A 21,161-nucleotide genomic window follows, 5' to 3' on the forward strand; every position below is an offset into this window, starting at 1 on the left:
CGTGAGCCGGTTCTGTGCGGAAGGGTATGACGCAGATTACTCCGGAGACGGTTAACTCATTAAAAACAATTATTTCCACTGTTTTATCCGTAATTTACGTAAACTGTCGCGACACGAGGTCTTCCCAAGGAGGTCACCCATCCTACCTCTGCCATCGCGCCAGAGCGCTTAACTTCATGGTTATGATTGGGCGAGAGCAGTGCCGCGTGTTGTCCATCGCCGCCCGCTTCACAAGTACTCGAGGGATATAAGGATAAACATCCCACTCAATGTCAGGTGCGATCATACCAGCACTAATGCACCGGATCCCATCAGAACTCCGAAGTTAAGCTTGCTGGGGCGAAAGCGCAGTACTAGGATGGGTGACCCCCTGGGAAGTCCTCGTGTTGCACCCCTTTTCGTGTTTTTCTATTTTTGATTACTTGTTGTTAGACGATTTTTGGCTCAAATCATCTGAATCTCGATCGAGACCAGATAAGGCATGTGAAATGAAAGTAGCTCGGGCACTGCCGGATTTGGACAAAATTGTAGGCTAATTTGATTGTCAACGGGCAAACGGACGAGACTCATTACTACGCAATGAGCTGGCGAGATTTTAGCCGAATTCCTTCTCTAAGACCTTCTAATTTGCGATTTACCGCTTCTGTTAAGCTTTCGTTTCCTCGAGAAATCCGCTTAGGAAGTTCGAAATTCGATTCTGGTTCCATTTTATCGTTTCCCAGGAATAATAATAGCTTTACATTCGTTATTTCCTTCTTCTTATTTTTTTTTATTTTCTGGGAACATTTATCGATTTTTGTTGTCGTGAGCCGGTTCTGTGCGGAAGGGTATGACGCAGATTACTCCGGAGACGGTCAACTCATTAAAAACAATTATTTTGACGGTTTTATCTATAATTTACGTAAACGGTCGCGACACAAGGTCTTCCCAAAGAGGTCACCCATCCTACCTCTGCCATCGAGCCAGAACGCTTAACTTCATGGTTATGATTGGGCGAGAGCAGTGCCGCGTGTTGTACATCGCCGCCCGCTCCACACGTACTCGAGGGATATAAGAATAAACATCCCACTCAATGTCGGGTGCGATCAACGAGAACTAATGCACCTGATCCCATAAGAACTCCGAAGTTAAGCGTGCTTGGGCGAGAGCAATACTAGGATAGGTGATCCCCTGGGAAGTCCTCGTGTTGCACCCCTTTTCGTGTTTTTCTATTTCTGATTACTTGTGACAGACGATTTTCGGCTAAAATCAACTGAATCTCGATCGAGACCAGATAAGACATGTGAAATGAAAGTAGCTCGGGCACTACCGGATTTGGACAAAATTGTAGGCTAATTTGATTGTAAACGGGCAAACGGACGAGACTCATTACTACGCAATGAGCTGGCGAGATTTTAGCCGAATTCCTTCTCTAAGACCCTCTAATTTGCGATTTACCGCTTCTGTTAAGCTTTCGTTTCCTCGAGAACTCCGCTTAGGAAGTTCGAAATTCGATTCTGGTTCCATTTTATCGTATCCTATGCATAATAATTGCTTTACATTCGTTATTTCCTTCTTCTTATTTTTAATCTATTTTCTGGGAACATTTATCGATTTTTGTTGTCGTGAGCCAGTTCTGTGCGGAAGGGTATGACGCAGATTACTCCGGAGACGGTTAACTCATTAAAAATAATTATTTCGACTGTTTTATCCGAAATTTACGTAAACGGTCGCGACACGAGGTCTTCCCAGAGAGGTCACCCATCCTAACTCTGCCATCGCGCCAGAACGCTTAACGTCATGGTTATGATTGGGCGGGAGCAGTGCCGCGTGTTGTCCATCGCCGCCCGCTCCACATGTCTTCGAGGGATATAAGAATAAACATCCCACTCAATGTCGGGTGCGATCATACCAGCACTAATGCACCGGATCCCATCAGAACTACGAAGTTAAGCATGCTTGGGCGAGAGCAATATTAGGATGGGTGACCCCCTGGGAAGTCCTCGTGTTGCACCTCTTTTCGTGTTTTTATATTTTTGATTATTTGTTGACAGACGATTTTCGGCTCAAATCATCTGAATCTCGATCGGGACCAGATAAGACATGTTAAATGAAAGTAGCTCGGGCACTGCCGGATTTGGACAAAATTGTAGGCTAATTTGATTGTAAACGGGCAAACGGACGATACTCATTACTACGCAATGAGCTGACGAGATTTTAGCCGAATTCCTTCTCTAAGACCCTCTAATTTGCGATTTACCGCTTCTGTTAAGCTTTCGTTTCCTCGAGAAATCCGCTTAGGAAGTTCGAAATTCGATTCTGGTTCCATTTTATCGTTTCCCAGGAATAATAATAGCTTTACATTCGTTATTTCCTTCTTCTTATTTTTTTTTTATTTTCTGGGAACATTTATCGATTTTTGTTGTCGTGAGCCGGTTCTGTGCGGAAGGGTATGACGCAGATTACAACGGAGACGGTCAACTCATTAAAAACAATTATTTTGACTGTTTTATCTATAATTTACGTAAACGGTCGCGACACGAGGTCTTCCCAAAGAGGTCACCCATCCTACCTCTGCCATCGAGCCAGAACACTTAACTTCATGGTTATGATTGGGCGAGAGCAGTGCCGCGTGTTGTCCATCGCCGCCCGCTCCACACGTACTCGAGGGATATAAGAATAGACATCCCACTCAATGTCGGGTGCGATCAACTAGCACTAATGCACCGGATCCCATCAGAACTCCGAAGTTAAGCGTGCTTGGGCGAAAGCAATACTAGGATGGGTGATCCCCTGGGAAGTCCTCGTGTTGCATCCCTTTTCGTGTTTTTCTATTTCTGATTACTTGTGACAGACGATTTTCGGCTCAAATCATCTGAATCTCGATCGAGACCAGATAAGACATGTGAAATGAAAGTAGCTCGGGCACTGCCGCCGGATTTGGACAAAATTGTAGGCTAATTTGATTGTAAACGGGCAAACGAACGAGACTCATTACTACGCAATGAGCTGGCGAGATTTTAGCCGAATTCCTTCTCTAAGACCCTCTAATTTGCGATATACCGCTTCTGTTAAGCTTTCGTTTCCTCGAGAAATCCGCTTAGGAAGTTCGAAATTCGATTCCGGTTCCATTTTATCGTATCCAATGCATAATAATTGCTTTACATTTGTTATTTCCTTCTTCTTATTTTTAATCTATTTTCTGGAAACATTTATCGATTTTTGTTATCGTTAGTAGGTTCTGTGCGGAAGTGTATGACGCAGATTACTCCGGAGACGGTTAACTCATTAAAAACAATTATTTCGACTGTTTTATCCATAATTTACGTAAACGGTCGCGACACGAGGTCTTCCCAAGGAGGTCACCCATCCTACCTCTGCCATCGCGCCAGAAAGCTTAACTTCATGGTTATGATTGGGCGAGAGCAGTGCCGCGTGTTGTCCATCGCCACCCGCTCCACACGTACTCGAGGGATATAAGGATAAACATCCCACTCAATGTCAGGTGCGATCATACCAGCACTAATTTACCGAATCCCATCAAAACTCCGAAGTTAAGCGTGCTTGGGCGAGAGCAGTACTAGGATGGGTGACCCCCCTGTTCGTGTTTTTCTATTTTTGATTACTTGTTGACAGACGATTTTCGGCTCAAATCATCTGAATCTCGATCGGGATCAAATAAGACATGTGAAATCAACGTATCTCGGGCATTGACGGATTTGGACATAATTGTAGCCTAATTTGATTGTAAACGGGCAAACGAACGAAACTCATTACTCCGCAATGAGGTGGCGAGAGTTTAGCTTAATTCCTTCTCTAAGACCCTCTAATTTGCGATTTTTCGCTTCTGTTAAGCTTCCGTTTCCTCGATAAATGCGCTTAGGAAGTTCGAAATTCGATTTCGGTTCCATTTTATTGTATCCCAGACATGATAATAGCTTTACATTTGCTATTTTCTTCTTCTTATTTTTTTTCTATTTTCTGGGAACATTTAGCGATTTTTGTTGTCGTGAGCCAGTTCTGTGCGGAAGGGTATGACACACATTACTCTGGAGACTGTTAACTCATTAAAAATAATTATTTCGATTGTTTTATCCATAATTTACGTAAACGGTCGCGACACGAGGTCTTCCCAAGGAGGTCACCCATCCTACCTCTGTCATCGCGCCAGAACGTTTAACTTCGTGGTTCTGATTGGGCGAGAGCAGTGCCGCGTGTTGTCCATCGCCGTCCGCTCCACACGTACTCGAGGGATATAAGAATAAACATCCCACTAAATGTCGTGTGTGATCATACCAGCACTAATGCACCAGGGATCCCATCAGAACTTCAAAGTTAAGCGTGCTTAGGCGAGAGCACTACTAGGATGGGTGACCCCCTGGGAAGTTCTCGTGTTGCACCCCTTTTCGTGTTTTTCTATTTTTGATTACTTGTTGATAGAAGATTTTCGGCTCAAATCATCTGAATCTCGATCGGGACTAGATAAGACATGTGAAATCAACGTAGCTCGGGCACTGCCAGATTTGGACAAAATTGTAGGCTAATTTGATTGTAAACGGGCAAACGAACGAGAATCATTACTCCGCAATGAGGTGGCGAGATTTTAGGCGAATTCCTTCTCTAAGACCCTTAATTTGCTATTTTCCGCTTCTATTAAGCTTTCGTTTTCTCAAGAAATCCGCTTAGGAAGTTCGAAATTCGATTCAGGTTCCATTTTATCGTATCCCAGGCATAATAATAGCTTTACATTCGCTATTTTCTTCTTCTTATTTTTTTTCTATTTTCTGTGAAAATTTAGCGATTTTTGTTGTCGTGAGCCGGTACTGTGCAGAAGGGTATGACGCAGATTACTCCGGAGACGGTTAACTCATTAAAAAAAATTATTTCGACTGTTTTAGCCATAATTTACGTAAACGGTCGCGAAACAAGGACTGCCCAGGGAGGTCACCCATCCTAGCCATGACATCGCGCTAGAACGCTTAACTTCATGATTCTGATTAGGCGAGAGAAGTGCCGCCCGCTCCACACGTACTCGAACTCCCACTCAATGTCGGGTGCGATCATACCAGCACTAATGTACCATATCCCATCAGAACTCCGAAGTTAAGCGTGCATGGACGAGAGCAGTACTAGGATGGGTGACCCCCTGGGAAGTCCTCGTGTTGCACTCTTTTTCGTGTTTTTCTATTTTTGATTGCTTGTTGACAGACAATTTTCGGCTCAAATCATCTGAATCTCGATCGGTACAAGATAAGACATGTGAAATTAACGTAGCACGGGCACTTCCGGATTTGGACAAAATTGTAGCCTAATTTGATTATAAACGGGCAAACGAACGAGACTCATTTCTCCGCAATGAGCTGGCGAGATTTTAACCGAATTCCTTCTCTAAGAACCTTTTATTTCGATTTTCAGCTTCTGTTAAACTTTCGTTTACTCGAGAAATCCGCTTAGGATTTTCAAAATTCGACTCCGGTTCCATTTTATCGTATCCTAGGCATAATAATAGCTTTACATTCGCTATTTTCTTCTTCTTATTTTTTTCTATTTTCTGGGAACATTTAGAGATTTTTGTTGTCGTGAGCCGGTTCTGTGCGGAAGGGTATAACGCAGATTACTCCGGAGACGGTTAACTCATTAAAAACAATTATTTCGACTGTTTTATCCATAATTTACGTAAACGGTCGCGACACGAGGACTGCCCAGGGAGATCACCTATCCTAGCTCTGCCATCGCGCTAGAACGCTTAACTTCATGGTTTTGATTAGGCGAGAGCAGTGCCGCGTGTTGTCGTTCGCCGCCCGCTCCACACGTACTCGAGGGATATAAGAATAAACATTCCACTCAATTTCGGGTGCGATCATACCAGCACTAATGCACTGGATCCCATCAGAACTCCAAAGTTAAGCGTGCTTGGACGAGAGCAGTACTAGGATGGGTGAGACCCCCTAGGAAGTCCTCGTGTTGCTTCCTTTTTCGTGTTTTTCTATTTTTGATTATTTGTTGACAGACGATTTTCGGCTCAAATCATCTGAATCTCGATCGGGACCAGAAAAGACATGTGAAATCTACGTAGCTCGGGTACTGCCGGATTTGGACAAAATTGTAGGCTAATTTGATTTTAAACGGGCAAACGAACGAGACTCATGAGCTGGCGAGATTTTAGCCAAATTCCTTCTCTAAGACCCTCTAATTTGCGATTTTCCGCTTCTGTTAAGCTTCCATTTCCTCGATATATCCGCTAAGGAAGTTCGAAATTTGATTCTGGTTCCGATTTATCGTATCCCAGGCATAATAATAGCTTTACTTTCGCTATTTTCTTCTTCTTATTTTTTTCTATTTTCTGGGAACATTTAGCTATTTTTGTTGTCGTGAGCCGGTTCTGTGCGGAAGGGTATGACGCAGATTACTCCGGAGACGGTTAACTCATTAAAAACAATTATTTCGATTGTTTTAGCCGTAATTTACGAAACGGACACGACACGAGGACTTTCCAGGGAGGTCACGCATCCTAGCTCTGCCATCGCGCTAGAACGCTTAACTTCATGGTTTTGATTGGGCGAGAGCAGAGTGCCGCGTTTTATCCATCGCCACCCGCTCCACACGTACTCGAGGGATATAAGAATAAACATCCCAATCAATGTCGGGTACGATCATACCAGCACTAATGCACCGGATTCCATCAGAAATCCGAATGGGTGACCTCCTGGGAAGTCCTCGCGTTGCACCATTTTTCGTGTTTTTCTATTTTTGCTTACTTGTGGAAAGACGATTTTCGGCTGAAATCATCTGAATCTCGATCGGGACCAGATAAGACGTGAAATTAACGTAGCTCGGGCACTGCCGGATTTGGACAAAATTGTAGGCTAATTTGGTTGTAAACGGGCATAGGAGCGAAACTCATTACTCCGGAGACGGTTAACTCATTAAAAAAAATTATTTAGGCTGTTTTATCCATAATTTACGTAAACGGTCGCGATACGAGGACTTCCCAGCGAGATCACCCATCCTAGCTCTGCCATCGCGCCAGAACGCTTAACTTCATGGTTCTGATTGGGCGAGAGCAGTGCCGCGTGTTGTCCATCGCCACCCGCGCCACACGTACTCGAGGGATATAAGAAAAAACATCCCACTCAATATCGGGTGCGATCATACCAGCACTAATGCACCGGATCCCATCAGAACTTCGAAGTTAAGCGAGCTTGGGCGAGAGCTGTACTAGGATGGGTGACCTCCTAGGAAGTCCTCGTGTTGCACCCCTTTTCGTGTTTTTCTATTTTTGATAACTTGTTGACAGACGATTTTCGGCTCAAATCATCTGAATCTAGATCGGGACCAGATAAGACATTTGAAATCAACGTAGCTCGGGCACTTCCGGATCTGGACAAAATTGTAGCCTAATTTGATTGAAAACGCGCAAACGAACGAGACTCATTACTTTGCAATGAGCTGGCAAGAGTTAAGCCGAATTCCTTCTCTAAGACCCTCTAATTTGCGATTTTCAGCTTCTGTTAAGCTTCTGTTTCCTTGAGAAATCCGCTTAGGAAGTTCGAAATTCGATTTCGGTTCCATTTTATTGTATCCCAGGCATAATAATAGCTTTACATTCGCTATTTTCTTCTTCTTATTTTTTTTCTATTTTCTGGGAACATTTGGTGATTTTTGTTGTCCGTGAGCTGGTTCTTTGCGGAAGGGTATGACACGAGGAATGCCCAGGGAGGTCACCCATCCTAGCTCTGCCATTGCGCAAGAACGCTTAACATCATGGTTCTGATTGGGCGAGAGCAGTGCCGCGTGTTGTCCATAGCCGCCCGCTCCACACGTACTCGAGGGATATAAGAATAAACATTCCACTCAATGTCGGGTGCGATCATACCAGCACTAATACACCGGATCCCATCGGAACGCTGAAGTTAAGCGTGCTTGGGCGAGAGCAGTGACCCCCTGGGAAGTCCTCGTGTTGCACGTCTTTTCGAGTTTTTCTATTTTTGATTACTTGTTGACAGAAGATTTTCGGCTCAAATCATCTTAATCTCGATCGGGACCAGATAAGACATGTGAAATCAACGTAGCTCGGGCACTGCCGGATTTGACAAAATTGTAGGCTAATTTGGTTGTAAATGGGCAAACGAACGAGATTCATTACTCTGCAATGATTTGGCGAGAGTTTAGCCGAATTCCTTCTCTAAGACCCTCTAATTTGCGATTTTTCGCTTCTGTTAAGCTTCCGTTTCCTCGAGAAATCCGCTTAGGAAGTTCGAAATTCGATTTCGGTTCCATTTTATCGTATCCCAAGTATAATAATAGCTTTACATTCGTTATTTTATTCTTCTTATTTTTTTCTATTTTATGGGAACATTTAGCGATTTTTGTTGTCGTGAGCCGATTCTGTGCGGAAGGGAATGACGCTGATTACTCCGAAGACGGTTATCTCATTAAAAACAATTATTTCGACTGTTTTATCCATAATTTAAGTAAACAGTCGCAACACGAGGACTTCCCAGGGAGTTCACCGATCCTAGCTCTGCCATCACGTTAGAACGCTTAACTTCATGGTTTTGATTGGGCGAGAGCAGTGCCGCGTGTTGTTCATCGCCGCCCTCGCCACACGTACTCGAGTGATATAAAAATAAATATCTAACTCAATGTTGGGTGTGATCATAACAGCACTAATGCACCGGTTCCCATCACAACTCCGAAGTTAAGCGTGCTAGGGCGAGACCAGTACTAGGATGGGTGACCCCTTGGAAAGTCCTCGTGTTGCACCCCTTTTCGTGTTTTTCAATTTTTGATTACTTGTTGACAGACGATTTTCGGCTCAAATCATCTGAAAATCGATCGGGACCAGATAAGACATTTGAAATCAACGTAGCTCGGGCACTGCCGGATTTGGACAAAATTGTAGGCTAATTTGATTGTAAACGGGAAAAACGAACAAGACTCATTACTCCGCAATGAGGTGGTGAGATTTTAGCCGAATTCCTTCTCTAAGACCCTCTAATTTGCGATTTTCGGCTTTTGTTAAGCTTCCGTTTCCTTGAGAAATCCGCTTAGGAAGTTCGAAATTCGATTCCGGTTCCATTTTATCGTATCCCAAGCATAATAATAGCTTTCTATTCGCTATTTTTTTCTTCTTATTTCTTTATATTTTCTGAGAACATTTAGCGATTTTTGTTGTCGTGAGCCAGTTCTGTGCGGAAGAGGTATGACGTAGATTACTCCGGAGACGGTTAACTCATTAAAAACAATTATTTTGACTGTTTTATCCATAGTTTACATAAACGGTCGCGACACAAGGACTGCCCAGGGAAGTCACCCATCCTAGCTCTGCCATCGCGCCAGAACGCTTAACTTCATGGTTCTGATTGGACGAGAGCAGTGCCGCGTGTTGTCCATCGCCGCCCGCTCCACACGTACTCGAGGGATATAAGAATAAACATCCCACTCAATATCGAGTGCGATCATACGAGCACTAATTCACCGGATCCCATCAGAACTACGAAGTTAAGCGTGCTTGGGCAAGAGCAGTATTAGGATGTGTGACCCCCAGGGAAGTCCTCGTGTTGCACGCCTTTTCTTGTTTTTGTATTTTTGATTACTTGTTGACAGAAGATTTTCGGCTCAAATCATCTGAATCTCGATCGGGACCAGATAAGACATGTGAAATCAACGTAGCTCGAGCACTGCCGGATTTGGACAAAATTGTAGGCTAATTTGATTGTTAACGGGCAAACGAACGAGACTCATTACTCCCCAATGAGGTGGTGAGATTTTAGCCGAATTCCTTCTCTAAGACCCTCTAATTTGCAATTTTCCGGTTCTGTTAAGCTTCTGTTTCCTAGAGAAATCCGTTTAGGAAGTTCGAAATTCGATTTCGGTTCCATTTTATCGTATCCCAAGCATAATAATAGCTTTCCATTCGCTATTTTCTTCTTATTTTCTTATATTTTCTTGGAACATTTAGCGATTTTTGTTGTCGTGAGCCATTTCTGTGCGGAAGGGTATGACGCAGAATACTCTGGAGACGGTTAACTCATTAAAAACAATTATTTCGACTGTTTTATCCATAGTTTACGTAAACGGTCGCGACACAAGGACTGCCCAGGGAAGTCACCGATCCTAGCTCTGCCATCGCGCCAGAACGCTTAACTTCATGGTTCTGTTTGGATGAGAGCAGTGCCGCGTGTTGTCCATCGCTGCCCGCTCCACACGTACTCGAGGGATATAAGAATAAACATCCACTCAATGTCGGGGGCGATCATACTAGCACTAATTCACCGGATCCCATCAGAACTCCGAAGTTAAGCGTGCTTGGGCGAGAGATGTACTAGGATGGGTGAACCCCTGGGAAGTCCTCGTGTTGCACGTCTTTTCGTGTATTTCTATTTTTGATACTTGTTGACAGACGATTTTCGGCTCAAATCATCTGAATCTCGATCGGGACCAGATAAGACATATGAAATCAACGTAGCTCGGGCACTGCCGGATTTGGACAAAATTGTAGGCTAATTTGATTGTAAACGGGCAAACGAACGAGACACATTACTCCGCAATGAGGTGGTGAGATTTTAGCCGAATTCCTTCTCTAAGACCCTCTAATTTGCGATTTTCCGCTTCTGTTAAGCTTCATTTCCTCGAGAAATCTGCTTAGAAGTTCGAAATTCGATTCCGGTTCCATTTTATCGTATCCCAGGTATAATAATAGCTTTACATTCGCTACTTTTTTCTTCTTATTTTTTTATATTTTTTGGAAACATTTAGCGATTTTTGTTGTCGTGAGCCAGTTCTGTGCGAAAGGGTAAGACGTAGATTACTCCAGAGACGGTTAACTCATTAAAAACAATTATTTTGACTGTTATATATATAGTTTATGTAAACGGTCGCGACACAAGGACTGCCCAGGATAGTCACCCATCCTAGCTCTTCCATCGCGCCAGAACGCTTAACTTCATGGTTCTGATTGGATGAGAGCGGTGCCGCGTGTTGTGCATCGCCGCCCGCTCCACACGTACTCGAGGGATACATAAATAAACATCCCACTCAATATCGAGTGCGATCAAAGAGCACTAATTCACCGGATCCCATCAGAAATACAAAGTTAAGCGTGCTTGGGCGAGAGCAATACTAGGATAGGTGACCCCCTTGGAAGTCCTCGTGTTGCACGCCTTTTCGTGTTTTTCTATTTTTGACTACTTGTGACAGAAGATTTTTGGCTCAAATCATCTGAATCTCGATCGGGACCAGATAAGACATGTGAAATCAACGTACCTCGGGCACTGCCGGATAAGGACAAAATTGTAGCCTAATTTGATTGTAAACGGGCAAATGAACGAGCCTCATTACCCTGCAATGATCTGGTGACAATTCAGCCGAATTCCTTCTCTAAGACCCTCTAATTTGCGATTTTCCGCTTCTGTTAAGCTTCCGTATCCTCGAGAAATCAGCTTAGAAAGTTTGAAATTCGATTCCGGTTCCATTTTATCGTATCCCAGGCATAATAATAGCTTTACATTTGCTATTTTCTTTTTCTTATTTTTTTTTCTATTTTCTGGAAACATTTAGCAATTTTTGTTGTCGTGAGCCGGTTCTGTGCGGAAGTGTATGACGCAGATTACTCCGGAGACGGTTAACTCATTAAAAACAATTATTTAGACTGTTTTACCCATAATTTACGAAAACGGTCGCGACACGAGGAATGCCCAGGGAGGTCACCCATCCTGGCTCTGTCATTGCTCCAGAACGCTTAACTTCATGGTTCTGATTGGGCGAGAGCAGTGCCGCGTCTTGTCCATCGCCGCCCACTCCACACATACTCGAGGGGTATAAGAATAAACATCCCAGTCAATGTCGGGTGCGATCATACCAGCACTTATGCACCAGATCCCATCAGAACTCTGAAGTTAATCGTGCTTGGGCGAGAGCAGTACTAGGATGGGGTCCCCTGGGAAGTCCTCGTGTTACACCCCTTTTCGTGTTTTTCTATTTTTGATTACTTGTTGACAGACGATTTTCGGCTCAAATCATCAGAATCTCGATCGGGACCAGATAAGACATGTTAAATCAATGTAGCTCGGGCACTGCCGGATTTGGAAAAATTTAAAGGCTAATTTGATTGTAAACGGGCAAACGAACGAGACTCATTACTCCGCAATGAGCTGGCGAGATTTTAGCCGAATTCCATCACTAAGACCCTCTAATTTGCGATTTTCTGCTTCTGTCAAGTTTCCGTTTCCTCGAGAAATCCGCTTAGGAAGTTCGAAATTCGATTCTGGATCCATTTTATCGTATCCCAGGCATAATAATAGCTTTACATTCGTTATTTTCTTCTTATTTTTTTTCTATTTTCTGGGAATATTTAGCGATTTTTGTTGTCGTAAGCCGGTTCTGTGCGGAAGGGTATGATGCAGATTACTCCGGAGATGGTAAACTCATTAAAAACAATTATTTCGACTGTTTTAGCCTTAATTTACGTAAACGGTTGCGACACGAGGACTGCCTAGGGAGGTTTCCCATCCTAGCTCTACCATCGCGCTAGAACGCTAAACTTCATGGTTCTGATTGGGAGAGAGAAGTGCCGCGTGTTGTTTGCCGCCCGCTCCACACGTACTCGAAGGATATAAGAATAAACATCCCACTCAATGTCGGGTGCGATCATACCAGCACTAATGCACCGGATCCCATCAGAACTCCGAAGTAAAGCGTGCTTGGGCGAGAAGCAGTACTTGGATGGGTGACCGCCTGGGAAGTCCTCGTGTTGCTCCCCTTTTCGTGTTTTTCTATTTTTGATTACTTGTTGACAGAAGATTTTCCGCTCAAATCATCTGAATCTCAATCGGGACCAGAAAAGACATGTGAAATCAACGTAACTCGGGCACTGCCGGATTTGGACAAAATTGTAGGCTAATTTGATTGTAAACGTGCAAACGAACGAGACTCATTACTCCGCAATGAGCTGGCGAGAGTTTAGCCAATTCCTTCTCTAAGACCATCTAATTTGCGATTTTCCGCTTCTGTTAAGCTTCTGTTTCCTCGAGGAATCTGCTTAGGAAGTTCGTAATTCGATTCCGATTCCATTTTATCGTATCCCAGGCATAATAATAGCTTTACATTCGCTATTTTCTTATTCTTATTTTTTTTTCTATTTTCAGGGAACTTTTAGGGATTACTCCGGAGACAGTTAACTCATTAAAAACATTTATTTCGACTGTTTTATCCATAGTTTACGTAAACGGTCGCAACACAAGGACTGCCCAGGGAAGTCACTGATCCTAGCTCTGCCATCGCCCCAGAACGCTTAACTTCATGGTTCTGATTGGGCGAGAGCAGTGCCGCGTGTTGTCCATCGCCGCCCACTCCACACATACTCGAGGGGTATAAGAATAAACATCCCAGTCAATGTCGGGTGCGATCATACCAGCACTTATGCACCAGATCCCATCAGAACTCTGAAGTTAATCGTGCTTGGGCGAGAGCAGTACTAGGATGGGGTCCCCTGGGAAGTCCTCGTGTTACACCCCTTTTCGTGTTTTTCTATTTTTGATTACTTGTTGACAGACGATTTTCGGCTCAAATCATCAGAATCTCGATCGGGACCAGATAAGACATGTTAAATCAATGTAGCTCGGGCACTGCCGGATTTGGAAAAATTTGAAGGCTAATTTGATTGTAAACGGGCAAACGAACGAGACTCATTACTCCGCAATGAGCTGGCGAGATTTTAGCCGAATTCCATCACTAAGACCCTCTAATTTGCGATTTTCTGCTTCTGTCAAGTTTCCGTTTCCTCGAGAAATCCGCTTAGGAAGTTCGAAATTCGATTCTGGATCCATTTTATCGTATCCCAGGCATAATAATAGCTTTACATTCGTTATTTTCTTCTTATTTTTTTTATTTTCTGGGAATATTTAGCGATTTTTGTTGTCGTAAGCCGGTTCTGTGCGGAAGGGTATGATGCAGATTACTCCGGAGATGGTAAACTCATTAAAAACAATTATTTCGACTGTTTTAGCCTTAATTTACGTAAACGGTTGCGACACGAGGACTGCCTAGGGAGGTTTCCCATCCTAGCTCTACCATCGCGCTAGAACGCTAAACTTCATGGTTCTGATTGGGAGAGAGAAGTGCCGCGTGTTGTTTGCCGCCCGCTCCACACGTACTCGAAGGATATAAGAATAAACATCCCACTCAATGTCGGGTGCGATCATACCAGCACTAATGCACCGGATCCCATCAGAACTCCGAAGTAAAGCGTGCTTGGGCGAGAGCAGTACTTGGATGGGTGACCGCCTGGGAAGTCCTCGTGTTGCACCCCTTTTCGTGTTTTTCTATTTTTGATTACTTGTTGACAGAAGATTTTCCGCTCAAATCATCTGAATCTCAATCGGGACCAGAAAAGACATGTGAAATCAACGTAACTCGGGCACTGCCGGATTTGGACAAAATTGTAGGCTAATTTGATTGTAAACGTGCAAACGAACGAGACTCATTACTCCGCAATGAGCTGGCGAGAGTTTAGCCAATTCCTTCTCGAAGACCATCTAATTTGCGATTTTCCGCTTCTGTTAAGCTTCTGTTTCCTCGAGGAATCTGCTTAGGAAGTTCGTAATTCGATTCCGATTCCATTTTATCGTATCCCAGGCATAATAATAGCTTTACATTCGCTATTTTCTTATTCTTATTTTTTTTTCTATTTTCAGGGAACTTTTAGGGATTACTCCGGAGACAGTTAACTCATTAAAAACAATTATTTCGACTGTTTTATCCATAGTTTACGTAAACGGTCGCGACACAAGGACTGCCCAGGGAAGTCACTGATCCTAGCTCTGCCATCCCCTTAGAACGATTAACTTCATGGTTATGATTGGACGAGAGCAGTGCCGCGTGTTGTCCATCGCAGCCCGCTCCACACGTACTCGAGGGATATAAGAATAAACATCCCACTCAATGTCGGGGGCGATCATACCAGCACTAATTCAACGGATCCCATCAGAACTCCGAAGTTAAGCGTGCTTGGGCGAGACCAGTACTAGGATGGGTGACCCCCTGGGAAGTCTTCGTGTTGCACGTCTTTTCATGTTTTTCTATTTTTGATTACTTGTTGACAGACGATTTTCGGCTCAAATCATCTGAATCTCGATCGGGACCAGATAAACCATGTGAAATCAACGTAGCTCGGGTACTGCCGGATTTGGACAAAATTGTAGGCTAATTTGATTGTAAACGGGCAAACGAACGAGACTCATTACTCCGCAATGAGGTGGCGAGATTTTAGCCGAATTTCTTCTCTAAGACCCTCTAATTTGCGATTTTCCGCTTCTGTTAAGCTTCCATTTCCTGTAGAAATCCGCTTAGGAAGTTTGAAATTCGATTCCGGTTCCATTTTATCGTATCCCAGGCATAATAATATCTTTACATTCGCTATTTTCTTCTTCTTATTTTTTTTCTATTTTCTGGGAACATTTAGCGATTTTTTTTGTCGTGAGCTGGTTCTGTGCGGAAGGGTATGATGCAGATTACTCTTGAGACGGTTAACTCATTAAAAACAATTATTTCGACTGTTTTAGCCTTAATTTACGTAAACAATCGCGACACGAGTACTGCCTAGGGAGGTCACCCATCCTTGTTCTGCCATCGCGCTAGAACGCTTAACTTCATGGTTCTGATTGGGCGAGAGCAGTGCCGCGTGTTGTCCATCGCCGCCCGCTCCACACGTACTCGAGGGATATAAAAATAAACATCCCACTCAATGTCGGGTGCGATCATACCAGCACTAATGCATTGGATCCCATCAGAACTCCTGTAAGGCCCGAGATTTTGTTACTGTAATCTGAGATTAATCTGAAATGATTTATTTATTTATTTAAAGATGATTATATACGGAACGGATCAGATCGGGAGAGCCGAAAGAAAGAATCACATTAGGTGTGAAGAATATAATCGGCGCACATGCGCGGCTTGAATGCGCGCATATGCGCGGAACGTCCAGAGAGTTCGGCGCACATGCGCGGCGGAGGGCGCGCATATGCGCGAGTAAGGGAATGTGCGAGACAGAACATCTCGCGCATATGCGCGAGAAATGTCGCGCATATGCGCTAGAGGATAAACCACAAGGTGCCGGGCAGAAAGCCAGGCGCATATGCGCGACCTTGTCCGCGCATATGCGCGAGGCATGCAAAACGAAAGGATGCCACTTGCCATCACCGTGCGACGTGTATATGTATATATATATATATAAGCAAAGTCAAATTCTCAGAAATAAGAAGAAGAGAGGAACCGAAGCTCCAAGTTCCTGATGTGCGAAAATTGAACGCCACGCAAATTCCGTCTGTCTGATTTTGAATCCGAGTACGGTATCGTGTTAATAGCGACGACAGCTACAACTAGACGTAAGTTTTGTTACGTTTAGACATGATTTGAATTTATGATATTGTCAGAATTGAATATGAATCAGATATGATGTTCCTGCTACAGTAGGCATTGTATAATTGAAGTCAGATTAAAGAATAGACTGGTTATACAATTATTATGAATTTTAGAGTTGATTTAGTTGAGATTCTATATCAGAGTTGTGTTATTATTCAAATTTTGAATTGTACGGATACTGATTATGTATTCTGGTATTATATCTGTGATGTTGAGATTGACGGGGTATCAAGACTGTATTGTTATGCTGTCGAAACATCAGTAGATTGATATTGATCAGATTCAGTAATGATTTCGATTGTATCGTGATATCATTGATATGAATTAGATTGTACCTTGTTCAGATATGGATCAGATTATATACCGATTTGAGTATTGATCAGAACGGGTCTTGAATTGAGTTATATACTGATATGGTATTTATGTGACTTGTCATTGCCAGACTGGGTATGGACAGATTGACATACAAGACTTCGTCTACATCAGATCGTGAAGAGAAAGGTATAAATAAATGTTGATTCGGGATTGCACAACTCGAGTTAGGTTTGACTTGAGTTTCCCAAAATCACATACTTTACTTTATTGCATTGATATTTGCAGATTATCAGATTGATATGTTTAGTCTATTGAATTATAGCAGAGCCAGAGTTTGAGTCTAGGGCAGATCAGCCTAGCTAGGGCAGAACCGCCGAGTCTTTGAAAGAACCGCGTAGACTCTAGACTTACGGTGTATCGATGAGCTTAGATGTAGATCGACGTCTATTGTAGACATTCGATACAGCATACCAAAGTCTAAATTAGATCAGGATCCCTAGATTAGAATGAGAGATGAGTCGAGTCTTAGATATTGAGACTAGAATTTGATTTACAGATCCGTATTGATTTATGTTTCGTAGATTACGATTCATGTTTTATTTACAGACTGTTATTGATACATGTTGTTTGATTATGCTACATGTGATAAGATATAATTCATGCTTTTATGTTAATTCAGTTAACTGCATGTATACATTATTTATACTGGGATTTATTCTCAGCGGAGTATCCGACTGTTGTCTTGTTTTGTATGTGTGCATGACAACAGGTGGGACAGGATCGGGGTCAAGAAGATGATGAGAGAAGACGAGTTTAGAGTGGTGATTCCGGACTTATTGTAGATTTGGTTTAATACTTAAAATTTAGTAGTTGAACCTTAGACTAGTTTGAATAATTATTGTACATTATTGTACTTATATAATGAGATGTATATTAGTTACATTCCATTACGCTCCGCACTTGCATTTTAAAAAGAAAAAATTTTAGACCCTGATTATCTGAATTGATAATTAACTTCCAAAGATGATTAAGACAAACGATTAGCGTCCGGGACCCCACAACAGGTGGTATCAGAGCGATAGATCCTTTAGACTGAGATAGAAGAGAATGAGCGGGGTAGATAGATTGAGTTTTCTTTCCTTGCATGTGATTGCTAGCGTGAGAATTATTTTAATGTTGAACGACATTGCGTATGCTAGCATGACATTATGCTTTACTGCTTCGAAATACATGGTTACCTGATTATCTGATTTGAGTTGGTATTATGTATTATTGAGTATGAATCAGATCTGATTCATGATCAGCAGTAAGATGATCAGAGAAAGATTTGGAACAGATTTGTAGTATTTGAGTACTAATGTTTTGATAAGCAGATATACCTCCACGGAGAATTCCAGAAAGGGGTAGTACTTCGACTGAACAGATAGATGTATCAGAAACTCATATGGAAATACAGTTGAAAGAATTTCAGGTATTTCAGCCGCCGAACTTGAGTGGTACCGAGACGTCTGAAGATTGTGAGAACTGGTTTGATGACATAGAAATACTGTTTGATTTACTTAATAATTCAGATGAGCAGAGAATTAAACTGATATTCCACTAGTTACGAGAGACTGCCAGGAGTTGGTGGATTACAAGTAAAAGAATGCTAGAACAGAGAGGTACAGTGATTTCGTGGGAAATATTCAGAACTGAATTTTATCGAAGATTTTTCTCAGTTTCGTACCGAGAGGACAAGAAAGCAGAGTTTGAGAACTTGAGACAAGGTCAACTGAATATTGAAGAATATGTTGCTAAATTCTCTACTCTACTGCGTTTTGCTCCTAATGTAATTGGAAATGATGAAGCTGTAGCGGATCAGTTCATTAGAGGATTGAACTCGGAGATAGTTGCATTGATGAATATGCAGCGACCTTATCATTTTTCTGATGCATTGAGTAAAGCGAAGAGAGCGGAGGCGAGTCTGATTAGACAACTAAAAAGGGTGTGTGCGATGCAACCCCAGACACAGCAATCCCCTCTCCGATTTGATCGCGGCAGCACGAGTGGAAAGCAAGATTTGCTGAAAGCTCGAAAGAAACCATTCAAGAAGTTAAGGAGCGGACTGAGCGGTTCAACTAGCTCCAGTGGTTCCAGCTCAAGTTATACTGGAGTGTATTGCAAGATTTGCGGAGGGAGACATTCCACAGGGCAATGCTAGGGAGTGACTGGTAGTTGTCGTATCTGCCGACAGCCGGGACACTTTGCTAGAGTTTGTCCCCAGAGAGATTCCCGCAGATTTCAGAGAGCTAGACCATCTGGTGGTAGTGACCGAGGAACAGACCCAAGAGGCACTTGATGATATAGTGGCAAGTACTGTTCTTTTATGATTATATTGCATATGTATTGATATATATTAATGCATTTCTTACAATTGTCTCTGACTTAGTTGCATTGATATATACGGTACCTGTTGGGTCTGTATTGCGGTAGTATTAATTTTTGTACCTTCTGGGAAAGAAAAATTGATATCAGAGATTTCTGTGATATATTGTATACTACAGTAAGATGAGAATGAGATCGAGTTAAATTATGATGTACTTGTGTTTTCTGATTTGATTTCATGATTGACATTAATATGCTGAACAAGTACAGAACTATTATAGATTCCTTTCAGGAGAGTATAAGATTCAGACCAGATATGGCTGATGAGTAGAGATTTCACGGTAAGGATTCTAGATTCAGAATTCCTTTGATATTTATGTTGTCTAGGGACTCGATTGTTGCAGAAAGGAGCAGATGGCATCCTTATGTATTCAGTAGACATACTGAAATCGAGTCTAGCATTGGCAGATTTGCCAATGATGTACGAGTTAGCTGATGTTTGCCCAGATAAGATTTCAGATTTGCTTTATATCAGAAAGATAGATTTCAGAATTGAATTGAGACCAGATAATGTTTATTGTTTTAGAATTCAGTACAGAATGATATTGAATGTCCAGAATGACACTGAATGAATTGAAAGAATTAAAAGATCAGTAGAAGAGTACCGACAAGGAGTTACATCTGATTTATTGTTTCTCTTTGGCATATTTCAGTATGTTCAGAGATATTCTGATGATTTCATGCTCGTTGTATCTATGATATTTTGATATATTCGCAGCATCTGATTGATTGAATCGAATAACTGAAGATTGAATGGGATATTCTGAGAAATGTGATTATTGTATACAGAAATTTTTCAGATATGAATTCTGCTTGAAACAGATTGTATTCAGAGTGTGCGATATCTGAAGTTAGTATACCGATTGTTCTTGACACAGTTAAAATTGTGATCAGTGACTGAGAACGATACCGATATCAGAAATATCAGAGAATTTATTTTGTCAGAGTGGGCAGATTGTATTATCTGAGTATGTTTTGAACTGCTTGAGAATTGTTAGCTTCTAGATCAGTATAGATTATTGATATTCCGAATCTGATTTGATAGTACGGTTATTCTGAGTCAGTGTTTGATATAGATTATTCAAACCGAATCAGAACTGAATTCAAGAATTACAGCAGTTCAGAAATATAATCAGAATGTCCAGAACTTAATTTCGATAATCAGAGCAGAGCATCGATCAGGGTGACAGATATGTGATTTTTACTGTATGAAAATGATTATCTTGTAATGTCAAATGTTTCAGAATTGTACAACAGAATTTGATATCGATAATCAGAACCGAATACCAGGTAGGTATTTTTCTTTAATTTATATTATTAACTGATTGTTTATACCAAATAGTTCGAATTGGAAATGACAGATTGGGTCAGAAGCGCACAGAAATGGATTCAGTAGTCGTTCAGGTAACAGAAAGTATATGATAATTCGAACAGATAGTTTTTATATAGACAGATTAAATCAGTTGTGACAGAATTGGTACTGAAATGTTGGTAGAACTTGTACTAAAATGTCTGAATTGCCAATAAATGAAGACAGAAAGATAGAAATCAAAAGATTTATTACAGAATTTGTATATTTCTGACTAGACATGGGGAGTATACTTCGATGAATTCCGTAATGAGATCACTGCAATACTTTCCAGATTGTGATGTAATGTGATTGTGATTGACAGATTGTTCAATCTATATCTATTAGTTTGTACCAGATAACATACAAACATGACCAAATGACACAGATCGATGTCAGAAAAGTGGTCAGAATAACTAGAATGCCGAAGTAGAGTATATCAGATTGTGATTTTGCTTGATTTTGTGCTTGTGGCAGAATATACCACGAACTCTTTTCTATACTATCCAGATATGGGAAGTTATTTATAGAGCCGTAGTGCTGGATGTTAGCACTAGTGAAAACGAAACATTATTACTTTGTGCATTCTGGTCCAATGAGAACTGCAGATTTCCTGCGTATAAGGATAATGACTCAAAGATATCTGAGATAAGATCTGATACAGTCTGAGATA

The 21,161-nt window shown here is 42.0% G+C and overlaps 14 non-coding genes and 4 pseudogenes across 14 annotated transcripts; all 18 read left to right on the forward strand.

Annotated features, from left to right (window-relative positions):
- The first annotated feature begins 274 nt into the window (after positions 1-274).
- On the forward strand, positions 275-395 carry LOC142507358 (5S ribosomal RNA). Its single transcript, XR_012805618.1, has one exon. It is a non-coding gene; the product is annotated as a 5S ribosomal RNA (ribosomal RNA).
- Positions 396-1,077: 682 nt separating this feature from the next.
- On the forward strand, positions 1,078-1,195 carry LOC142512076 (5S ribosomal RNA; annotated as a pseudogene).
- Positions 1,196-1,877: 682 nt separating this feature from the next.
- LOC142507143 (5S ribosomal RNA) lies at positions 1,878-1,996 on the forward strand. Its single transcript, XR_012805406.1, has one exon. It is a non-coding gene; the product is annotated as a 5S ribosomal RNA (ribosomal RNA).
- A 683-nt stretch (positions 1,997-2,679) lies between these two features.
- LOC142508927 (5S ribosomal RNA) lies at positions 2,680-2,797 on the forward strand. The gene has a single exon (XR_012807124.1). It is a non-coding gene; the product is annotated as a 5S ribosomal RNA (ribosomal RNA).
- A 1,464-nt stretch (positions 2,798-4,261) lies between these two features.
- On the forward strand, positions 4,262-4,382 carry LOC142509972 (5S ribosomal RNA). The gene has a single exon (XR_012808115.1). It is a non-coding gene; the product is annotated as a 5S ribosomal RNA (ribosomal RNA).
- A 649-nt stretch (positions 4,383-5,031) lies between these two features.
- On the forward strand, positions 5,032-5,150 carry LOC142517309 (5S ribosomal RNA). The gene has a single exon (XR_012813062.1). It is a non-coding gene; the product is annotated as a 5S ribosomal RNA (ribosomal RNA).
- A 681-nt stretch (positions 5,151-5,831) lies between these two features.
- LOC142507148 (5S ribosomal RNA) lies at positions 5,832-5,952 on the forward strand. The gene has a single exon (XR_012805411.1). It is a non-coding gene; the product is annotated as a 5S ribosomal RNA (ribosomal RNA).
- Positions 5,953-7,120: 1,168 nt separating this feature from the next.
- LOC142514867 (5S ribosomal RNA) lies at positions 7,121-7,239 on the forward strand. The gene has a single exon (XR_012810742.1). It is a non-coding gene; the product is annotated as a 5S ribosomal RNA (ribosomal RNA).
- Positions 7,240-7,841: 602 nt separating this feature from the next.
- On the forward strand, positions 7,842-7,948 carry LOC142512903 (5S ribosomal RNA; annotated as a pseudogene).
- A 681-nt stretch (positions 7,949-8,629) lies between these two features.
- LOC142510346 (5S ribosomal RNA) lies at positions 8,630-8,748 on the forward strand. Its single transcript, XR_012808463.1, has one exon. It is a non-coding gene; the product is annotated as a 5S ribosomal RNA (ribosomal RNA).
- A 684-nt stretch (positions 8,749-9,432) lies between these two features.
- LOC142511493 (5S ribosomal RNA) lies at positions 9,433-9,551 on the forward strand (annotated as a pseudogene).
- A 678-nt stretch (positions 9,552-10,229) lies between these two features.
- On the forward strand, positions 10,230-10,348 carry LOC142507968 (5S ribosomal RNA). Its single transcript, XR_012806203.1, has one exon. It is a non-coding gene; the product is annotated as a 5S ribosomal RNA (ribosomal RNA).
- A 679-nt stretch (positions 10,349-11,027) lies between these two features.
- LOC142512812 (5S ribosomal RNA) lies at positions 11,028-11,145 on the forward strand (annotated as a pseudogene).
- Positions 11,146-11,828: 683 nt separating this feature from the next.
- On the forward strand, positions 11,829-11,945 carry LOC142508065 (5S ribosomal RNA). The gene has a single exon (XR_012806297.1). It is a non-coding gene; the product is annotated as a 5S ribosomal RNA (ribosomal RNA).
- Positions 11,946-12,622: 677 nt separating this feature from the next.
- LOC142515596 (5S ribosomal RNA) lies at positions 12,623-12,742 on the forward strand. The gene has a single exon (XR_012811432.1). It is a non-coding gene; the product is annotated as a 5S ribosomal RNA (ribosomal RNA).
- Positions 12,743-13,379: 637 nt separating this feature from the next.
- Positions 13,380-13,496, forward strand: LOC142508066 (5S ribosomal RNA). Its single transcript, XR_012806298.1, has one exon. It is a non-coding gene; the product is annotated as a 5S ribosomal RNA (ribosomal RNA).
- A 675-nt stretch (positions 13,497-14,171) lies between these two features.
- LOC142508307 (5S ribosomal RNA) lies at positions 14,172-14,290 on the forward strand. Its single transcript, XR_012806527.1, has one exon. It is a non-coding gene; the product is annotated as a 5S ribosomal RNA (ribosomal RNA).
- A 637-nt stretch (positions 14,291-14,927) lies between these two features.
- On the forward strand, positions 14,928-15,046 carry LOC142507253 (5S ribosomal RNA). The gene has a single exon (XR_012805514.1). It is a non-coding gene; the product is annotated as a 5S ribosomal RNA (ribosomal RNA).
- Positions 15,047-21,161: the final 6,115 nt, after the last annotated feature.

This window comes from Primulina tabacum, chromosome 10 (genome assembly GCF_025594145.1).
Source record: "Primulina tabacum isolate GXHZ01 chromosome 10, ASM2559414v2, whole genome shotgun sequence".
Classification (NCBI taxonomy): Eukaryota; Viridiplantae; Streptophyta; class Magnoliopsida; order Lamiales; family Gesneriaceae; genus Primulina; species Primulina tabacum.